The following is a 9215-nucleotide window of genomic DNA, read 5'->3' as shown; positions in this document are numbered from 1 at the left end:
AACATAAAACAAAGTGCATATCTGAAATTTTATTATTGCACTTAGAATGTAAAATACTTACAAATTCAGACCTTGAAGTTTTTGTAATTTAAAGAAGAGATTTTATTATATCCTAGAATTGATGATTTGTCTTTCAGATTTCCCCCCAGATAAAACAGACACACAGATAACATTGCCAAGAAATGTTTTGGTTTAAAGAGAAATGTAAGGTTGTTCTGTGTTCCCATTGTCACTTAAAGGGAGATTTTACAATATCCAGAGCCCTTGATGTTATGCAAATGAAGAAGGATGTCCTCAGATTCCTTAAGGCAGGAACCCACTTAGATGGCACCAGCTTTGACTTCCAGATAGAACCCCTACAAAAGGTAAGGTGATAGCATCTACATCATAAATCTGGAGAGAACTTGGCGGAAGCTTCTGCTGGCCATTCGTGCCATTGTTGCCATTCATTTCCCAGCTGATGTCTTATCCTCCGTGAATACTCTCAGCCAGCTGTGCTGCACTTTGCTGCTGCCACTGGAGCCACTCCTGCTGTGGGCACTTCACTCCCGGAAGCCTCGCTACCCAGTTGTAGGCAGCCTCGGGGAGCCAAGACTTCCGGTGGTTCCTGATCTCAGGGCTGAGCACCAGCCTCCCACAGAAGCATCTTATGTTAATCTGCCTACCAGCCCTCCCCATAACACAGACTCTCCGCTGTGTTATGTGGACATTGCCACCCAATGCTGCAACAAGGGAGCCCATCCCAGGAAGTTCTTCACCATCTCCCATGAACAACCACAGGAGATCCTGCCGGGTCCCTGCTTCTACAGGGATCCCGAAGAGATTGACAAGGATGAGCAAGCGACCGCTGAGATGGCTGTGACTAAGGAGAGATTTCAGGCTATATGGACCGCTCCAGCTCCCAAGTTCACTGCCACTCAACCTGAAGTCACAGACTGATCCGAAGGCGTGCGGGCGCCCTCTGTGCGCGTCCAGCAGTTCCCCACTGACGGTCAGGGGGCTCAGCCCACCACTGAGGACTGGTCTGCAGCCCACCGCTCAGACCCCCACAAGGGTAAGAACAACCACCGAGTGGTCTTAAGCTGTTCTTCCACAACCTCTCAAAGTTGAAATAGGTTGATGGCAAATAAACAGTTTCGGAAAGATAGATAGATAATTAAATAAGTAAAGGGAAGGATAGAAGAAAGAAAATGGTAGAGGATGGGATGGGCCGTGGTCATTAATCAGAGAAGGGAAGAGAGAATAAAGGAAGAGTGAGAAGTATTGTCTTAGGATCTATGACCAGTGCAGTAGGAAAGCCTGGCTGGGAATCAGAAGGTCTGGGTTTAGCCTCTGTGACCTTGGAAATGGAACTTAAACTATTTGAGTTTTTGTAAAATATCTACATTAGAGAGTTACCAGGAAAATACCATTAAGTAATAGATTAAAAATGACTATAACAGTGCCTGCTGCATAATAGAATGCGCAACAAACATGAATTCCTTCTCTCTGCCAGGTCATTTGTATGGTTCACAAATGAGCACAGTTTCAATAGAAACTCTGTTTTAAAATGTAGGTTTCCTTAATATTCAGATGTGATAAGGCCAACAAAGCAGGAGACCATTGCCTTTGAAAAGACAGTTTCAAGAGGAGGGGGTGCGGAGTTCCCGTTGTGGCTCAGTGGTTAACGAATCCGACTAGGAACCATGAGGTTGCGGGTTCGATCCCTGGCCTTGCTCAGTGGGTTAAGGATCTGGTGTCCCCATGAGCTGGGGTGTAGGCCGGCAGCTACAGCTCCGATTGGACCCCTAGCCTGGGAACCTCCATATGCCGTGGGAGCGGCCCTAGAAAAGGCAAAAAGACAAATAAAAAAAGAGGAGGGGGTACACTACACCATGCAGGGCTACACGGAGAAGCACCAGGGTTGGTCTGGAGGTGGGTAGAGTGGGAGGAAAACAGGGGCAAGAGGCTTTCTTGTTGCATCTTGTGAGAAAGAGTAAGTGAGGTAGGATAAGCAGGTTTAGGATTGCCAGTTTGAATAATTCCAGCAGATTCTGGGATGTACGGGCTGTCTCTACTTGTTGAGTACCTGACCCTGGGGTGATTAGGGCAGATGGATGGTAGCCCAGAGTGTGAGAGCCAGACAGAGGAAGAGGAGGGGGTACGGGCTCTGGATTGGCCGGTTTGCATGTGAAGAGCATCTGTGTGAGGCTTTACTCTCTCTAGGAATTAGCAAGCCCTGAGGGGGCAGTCTCTCCAGGGGCAGCAGGGCCCCCAAATGACAAAGCATCAGAAATGCAAAAAATGACAAAGGTATGATTAACTCAAACCCTGATCACTAAGAAGGACTCATGGCATTGTCCTTCTCTGCCTGGACTTGGCCCTTCCCTTCAGCAGCACCCACGAAGACGGCTGATGACTCAGGGAGAGCAATCAGGCTGTGGGCCCGAAGCCGGGGTCTTTCTTCCATGCCTGTGTCTGCACCACAGCCAGCAGTCTGAGCCCGGGCTGGCAGTGCCAGAGGCTTGTTCACCCCCAGGAAATAATACCACCTGGTGTTAGTCCAAGTAATTAGCTTAACGCAGTCTTCAGGGTGTTATTCAAGTGTTTCTCATAAATAGGTAATGAATTACTGACGATGACTCCTCAGATTAAAAACAACATTAAAGAAGAAACTTCAGGCCCCAGAAGGTATGAGTGGCTGGTTCCCCCCTGCCCCTGACTGGCCCTGAGTGTGATCCTTTGCACTGCCCAGCAAGTGAAACTGCCCTGGGGACCCTAGTTACCCCAAGGCCAAGCGCACTGACAGGTGTCTTCACCAGGGTCTCTGCCCCAGGCTCCTCTCCTTCTCACTGATAACAGGGCTGCTAAGTCCCGGGGTTGACTGAAGCCTAGGCAACATCCTGCTTCTGGGATCCGAGCTCTACCTGACATTGAACTGCCTCCCAGCCCCCCAGGTCATGAGAGCCGCTGGGCCTGGGAGCAGGCCTGCCCACCCAGTCTTGCAGAGCAGCCCCGGATGCCAGGGCCTGGCCCCACTGGGGAGTTAGGACACTTGGTCCGTGGGTCATAGCTGCTTGCTTGGCATCCCCCTGGGCCCAGCAGCTTTGCTTTCTTGTCCACAGACTGTACTCTGCAGCCCAAGGAAACTATTTAATGGAAAACCCCATCATTTCCTCTGCTTCTCCTAGTTTCTATTTGGACATTTCACTCTCACTTCAAACTTAGCTTATCAAAGATAATTCTTAGACACAGAAGAGACTGCAGAGAGAACTATGTCTGGGGGCCCTCGGGCCTTCATAGTCTGTGCATCCATTCAAACTGTTTGCAAAAGAATGAGGAATGTGCATTTTCTCTGATTTCATGCCAGAGGCAATCAGAGGCTCAAAGGGTCCCTGAGAAGCCACCAGATACACCTCCTTCCTCTGACCTGGCTCCATGCCCTGGTCTCCTAGGCTCTGTCAGAGCTATACTGAGATGCCCTTGACCTCTCATGCTCACCTGTCGGCTCACCTCTGTCTCTGCCTGTCAAGGCTAGTCCCGTCACCTGTCCCCCAAGTTACCCCGCCCTTCTTCAGTTTTGAAATTTAAGATTTCTTGTCCCTGGTCTGTAAACAAGCTTAAGGGTTACCCATGTTGGAACAAAACAATGACGCCTGTCACCTCCACATGTCCCTCTCATATCTCTCCTCCTCACATGGTCTGCTTTCTCTACCCACCTCGTGTTCTTTCCTCCACTGTGTTGCCAACCACATGTAATCTTTGAAATCTATACTCACCGTCAGTAGCCTATCTCCTCCTGCGTTCTACACCCACCCTGCTGAGCAGCAGTACAGCCAGTGGATGAAAGGTGGGGAGTCTGATCAGCCAATCTGGGGGTCCAAGTCTGGTCCCACCTGTCAGCAAGTGTGTCATCTCCCGCCACTTATTTAACCTTTCTATGCCTGAGTTTCCTTCTCAGGAAAATGTAGATGACAGAATACCTCAGACAGGGTTGCGGCGAAGGATGAATCAGATCTATAAAAATACTCAGCCCTGTGCCGGCACATAACATGTGCTCAGGAAGGGTGACCTGGTACTGTTGGCCCCTGCACCTCCCAGAGGCACTCACACGGAGCATGCCTGCAACTGACTCAGTTTCTCCTTGAACATCCTCTTCCTCCCGGTTCCCCACTTGTGATTGCAGTTTGCCGACAAAGGCTCATTGATCACTTCAGGCTCCTTATGTCTCGCCTCTGGGGTCCCCCTACCTTCCCTCTTTCCTTCTGAAGCTACTCTCCAAACCGGAAAGTCAGCCCCTCTTATTCCTCTCCCTAAAAGCCTTCAGGGGCTCCCTACTGCCTGCCAGATAAAACCACACTTCCAAGGCCACCTGAGAAAGCCCTCTGATCTTCAGCCTCTGCCCCTCTTTTCCAGGTCCTGCCCACCACCCTCCCACTCAACCCAGCCCTGCTTCCTCTCTTGCGCTCTCCAGGGCCCAGGCAGGTTCCTGAGAGCCCTGCTGCTCCAATGCTTCCTTCCCGTCCTCCCGACACCAGGACGCCAGCATTTGGGGGGCCGCACCCCTCCAGACCTGCAGCTCGGCACGGCCTCCAGGGCCACCTCGCCCCCACTCTGCACTGAAGGCACATCAGCGCTGCACATTGGCCATCAGACACTGCTTCCTGGACTCACTCGGTCACACTTCTGTGCCTGTTCCAGAATGCTGCCTTCCTCTTGATCTGTCAAATACTCATCCTTCCAGTTCTGCTCTCAGGGTCATGGCCGGGTGAAGCCACCGCTTCTGCAGGCTGCACTGGCCCTTTGCTCTGTGCTGCTCGGCTCTCAGTCCCAGACTCCCCCCTTCCTCTGCCAGGCATTGCAGAAGCAGCCGCCTCTGCACAGCCCAGCTCCTCCAGGACTAAGAGGCGCACACCTCACCCCCGCCCCTGTCTCCCGCCCTGCTTTGTTCTCTCCTGAGCGCTCTTTAAACCGTCTAACACCATGCAAATGCCACTCATTTGTCCATCTCCCCTCACTAGAAGATACATTTCCCGAGAGCAGAAGTTTTTGTCTGTCTCGAAGTATCCCCAGAGCCTAGAATAGTGGCTGGCACAGAGCAAGTGCTCAATAAACGCTGTTGCTTATATTGTTGCATCTCCGATCAGTGTGACGTTATCTGTTTATATTCCTGGTGGCGCACACATTGCCTGGCTCTAGTAGGTGCTAAGTCTGTTTTTGAATGAATGGATGGATGGATGAATACTTTATCATGTTGCTAGCCTGTCTCAAAAAGGTCAAACACTAGTGTTGGATTCAAAATTCTCTGTCTTTTGATCCCAGCTGCTCGCTTTTGAATCCTCTGTCTTGGCCTGCGTCCCTCTCTTGAGTTTCACTGCTCTGCCCACTCCCTTGACTACACCTCAGACAAAGCTCCTGCCACACCCCTGCCGGGACTCCAAACACAGCGATTGTTTACCCATTTATTCAACTCATAGTTATTAAGTGCTTGAGACAAGCCAGTCGCTGTCCTAGCCACTGTCCTCGACCTATGCCCATTCCTCTTTTTTTCCTCTTTCCCTTCTTTTCTTGTCCTCAAAGTCAAGTTGACCATCAGGCCTGCACGACTCTCCCTGTGGGCACTAAAAACGCACTTTTAGCACCTCGTCACTGGGCCTTACTAACCTATTCACAGATGTTACACATATACAGATTTTACAGAAAATGGACTTTTAAATAATTGACATCTTTTTTTTTGGCCATGAGCATCGCTTGTGGAAGTTCCTGGGCCAGGGATCAAACCGGAGCCAGAGAAGTGACAATGCGGAGTCCTTAACTACTAGGCTACCAGAGAACTCCAATAATCAACACTTTTTAACATTTCAAGCATTTTGGATGGAAATCTATTTTTTTTTTTTTTTCGATATCGTCCCTGTCTTTGTAAATAGAGTACTGTCTACGGAATATCCATTTGACCTCTGTAGCTCAGGGTCATGAGTACTCAGCGATGAGGTAGTGTACCAGGAGTAACTGGAAAAAGGAAAGGGCATAAGTTTTGGAATTAACCTATCTTCTCACGGACCCCCTTTTGCAGTCCCTGGGGTCTCCAGAGGTCATCTGTTGCTGGCTTTTAATGTGATTCTAATCTACAGTGGGCATAGGAATCAGGTGATGAAATTTATTAAAATGTTTGTAAACTATGTGTAAATAGTATCTAAGGGCATGAGAGTTTCTCTTACTCATAAAGTTTATCTCTTTTATTTATTTTTCTAATTTTTTTTTATTTTTTGTCTTTCTATCTTTTTAGGGTCACACCTGGAGCATATGGGGGTTCCCAGGCTAGGGGTCCAAATCAGAGCCGTAGCCACTGGCCTACACCACAGCCACAGCAACACAGGATCTGAGCCATGTCTGTGAACTAGTCCACAGCTCACGGCAACGCCAGATCCTTAACCCACTGAGCCAGGCCAGGGATCGAACCCGCATCCTCATGGATGCTAGTCAGGTTTGTTAACCACTGAGTCACCTCGGGAACTCCCAAAGTTTATCACTTTTAAAGCATGAATGTATGCAATCTACTTTGGTGATCAGAGGGCTTTCTCACTTAACTCCTGTTTCCCAAGATTGTTGAGAGTCGTTGAGACTGGATAAATGACTTCTTAAAAAAATGTGCAGATAGTGCCTTTAGCATTTTATATATTCTCTTTTGTTGTTAACTGTCTTTATGTGCAACATACCATAATTTTTCAGTTAGATTGTTCCCTGAATAGATTATTAATTACCCAAAGGCAAGTGGTGTTTTATGGTAATTCATTCGTTTACTAAGAATTTTTCAAAGCAACTACTCTGTGAAAGGACCTGTGATACAAGAGATAAAATACATGCATAGTGTGTGATAGAAAAGAGACAAAGACATAACATTTTTTTAAAAATCTTTTGTCTTTTTAGGGTCCCACCCACATCATATGTAGGTTCCCAGGCTAGGGGTCGAATTGGAGCTGTAACTGCTGGCCTGCACCATAGCCATAGCAACCTGGGATCCAAGCCGTGTTTTCAACTTACACCATAGCTCATAGCAACGCCAGATCTTTAACCCACTGAGCAAGGCCAGGGATCGAACCCGCATCCTCACAGATGCTAGTTGGGTTCATTAACCACTGAGTGACGACAGGAACTCCAGACACAACATTTACATATTATTGAAGAGTGAGGTATGATAACCGATACAAGGTAGAAGGTAAACATAAAAATCCATAGAACAGAAATAAAGGGAGAATAAAACAAAAATCCATAGACTACAAATAAAGAGAATTTTTTTCTGGTTGGGAGAAACAGAGAAGTATTTGCATAAGAGATCTTGGTTGACAGGAAGACCTTTGGCAGGTAGTATTTCAGGGTTTGGGAAAACTGTGAGAATGGGCAGGAAGGGAGAAACACATGCATGAATTTTTGAGACTACGGTCATGCTGCCATCATGAGAACACCCAGTCACTACATTGTCCCCCATTTCCAACTGAGTTTGGAACAAATGGATAAGACCAAGGAGTGACAGAGGGAGTCTCCAATATTACCCCATTACTTAAGGCTTAAGCTGGAGAACTCAGGTTCAGGCAAGAGCTGAACAAGCCTGCCAACCGAACGCTAGGATAAAGCTGACCCACTTTGTGACATACAGTGGAAGCCAGATTATACACAACATCATTCAGTTCCTGAGACGTCTTCCAACTCATCTTTTAAACTCAAATACTTGAGATTGTCGGATAAAAACAAACGATAGCTGTCATTTAAAAGTGAAATGTATTATCTTAAAAAAGCGTTTATTTGGCACTACCCCTCTTTCCCACCAAAGCCCTCCATGCCAAGGTAGCCGGACATAATAAACGAAAGTGAATTAAAATGACTTTTCGTGAAAATCCACCCAGGGACGGTAGAACACACGGGGGCTCTTCAGGGTATCATAACCAGAACTGGAAATCCCTGACCAGTTGGAACTTTGAAGACATTTTAAAGATGAACGAGATGTTTTTCTAAAGCTCTACGTTTCTGCACCTGAGCACCGATTTGGGCGGACAGACGACTGGCTTTACCCTTAGGAAGCCGGTTGCTCTCAGGAACCAGGTAAGAGGCTGGTGAGGGGGAAGGGCAGATGCCTTACGTGGCCAGGGGTTAGTAGTGAGTCTGATGGCAGGATGGGGCTCTGTGATGTCACCTTCATTGAACAGATGATGTCCTCAAGAAGAAGACTCTATATGGAAGAGAGAATGGGGACTCGGAGGATGGTGAGGGTTGTGGGGGCCAAAGTTCCATAGCTTCAGCTGGTTCAGCATGGGTGTATTCCCCCCCCCCACCAAATGCTCACAGCCCTTTATCATACCCCACCTCTACTGCAGAGCTCTGCCCATGCAAGGCTGCCCATGCAAGCTCTGCCCAGCCAGATTCCAGACTCTCCACACAGATCCCTAACCCAATCCACCCACACAAGTCAACTAAGTAAGTAGAGTGCAAATACTCATCTAAATAGTTGGCAATTGTTTGGTGTCTGCTGGGCACCAGCCACTTTCCATAATCCTCACTACAATGCTGCAAGGCTGGTTTTATCATCCTCTCTGCTTCTCAGACAGGGAAGCAGAGACTCAGAAGCAGACCCAGTTGAATCAGGATTGAAACCTGGGGCTGTCTGCCTTCAGAGGTGTGCTCTTCTAGTAGTTTCTAGGAGACCCAGGTGGGGGCCTGTGACTTCTCAATTCAAGGGAGGAGGAGGGAGAGGCTTGGATGCGGCGGGGGGGGGGCTATAGGGGGTCTGGAGTGTGTATAGTTATTTATGGGGCCATATCCTGGGCTGCACGTGAGTTTAAGCCGGTTGAGGTGTGGGTATGTCTGGATATTTGTGGGCCAGTCTTTGGAATATGTGTATTTGAGTGTGTATATGTGTATGTGTGTGTTGGGGGGTGTGGTTAGACCCTGGGCTGTACAAATATGTGCGTTTGGGCTCCAGTGAGGGCAAACGGGCTTGAATTTTGTGCATGATTCTGTGTGTGTGTGTGTGCATGCGTGTGTGAACTCGAGGGTACAAGTATGTTGGAGTGCTGGGTTGGGGGAGTGGATCGCTGTGTTTGTGACATGTGAGTGACTGAGTGTGTGTGCGTGTGTGTGTTTAGGGGCGCAGTGCGTCTTGGGGGTGGGGAGTCGCCGGCCAGGCCCCGCCCTCGGCTGCAGGTGGGCTGGGCCCGCGGCGGGGCCGGCCGCGCTCGCTGCTC

At 48.7% G+C, this 9215-nt stretch overlaps 1 pseudogene; it reads left to right on the top strand.

Annotated features, from left to right (window-relative positions):
* On the top strand, positions 1 to 1081 carry LOC100157016 (annotated as a pseudogene).

The sequence above is a fragment of the Sus scrofa genome, chromosome 4, assembly GCF_000003025.6.
Source record: "Sus scrofa isolate TJ Tabasco breed Duroc chromosome 4, Sscrofa11.1, whole genome shotgun sequence".
NCBI lineage: Eukaryota > Metazoa > Chordata > Mammalia > Artiodactyla > Suidae > Sus > Sus scrofa.
The sequence above is the reverse complement of the archived record's forward strand: the minus strand, read 5'-3'. Positions and strand labels throughout refer to the sequence as shown.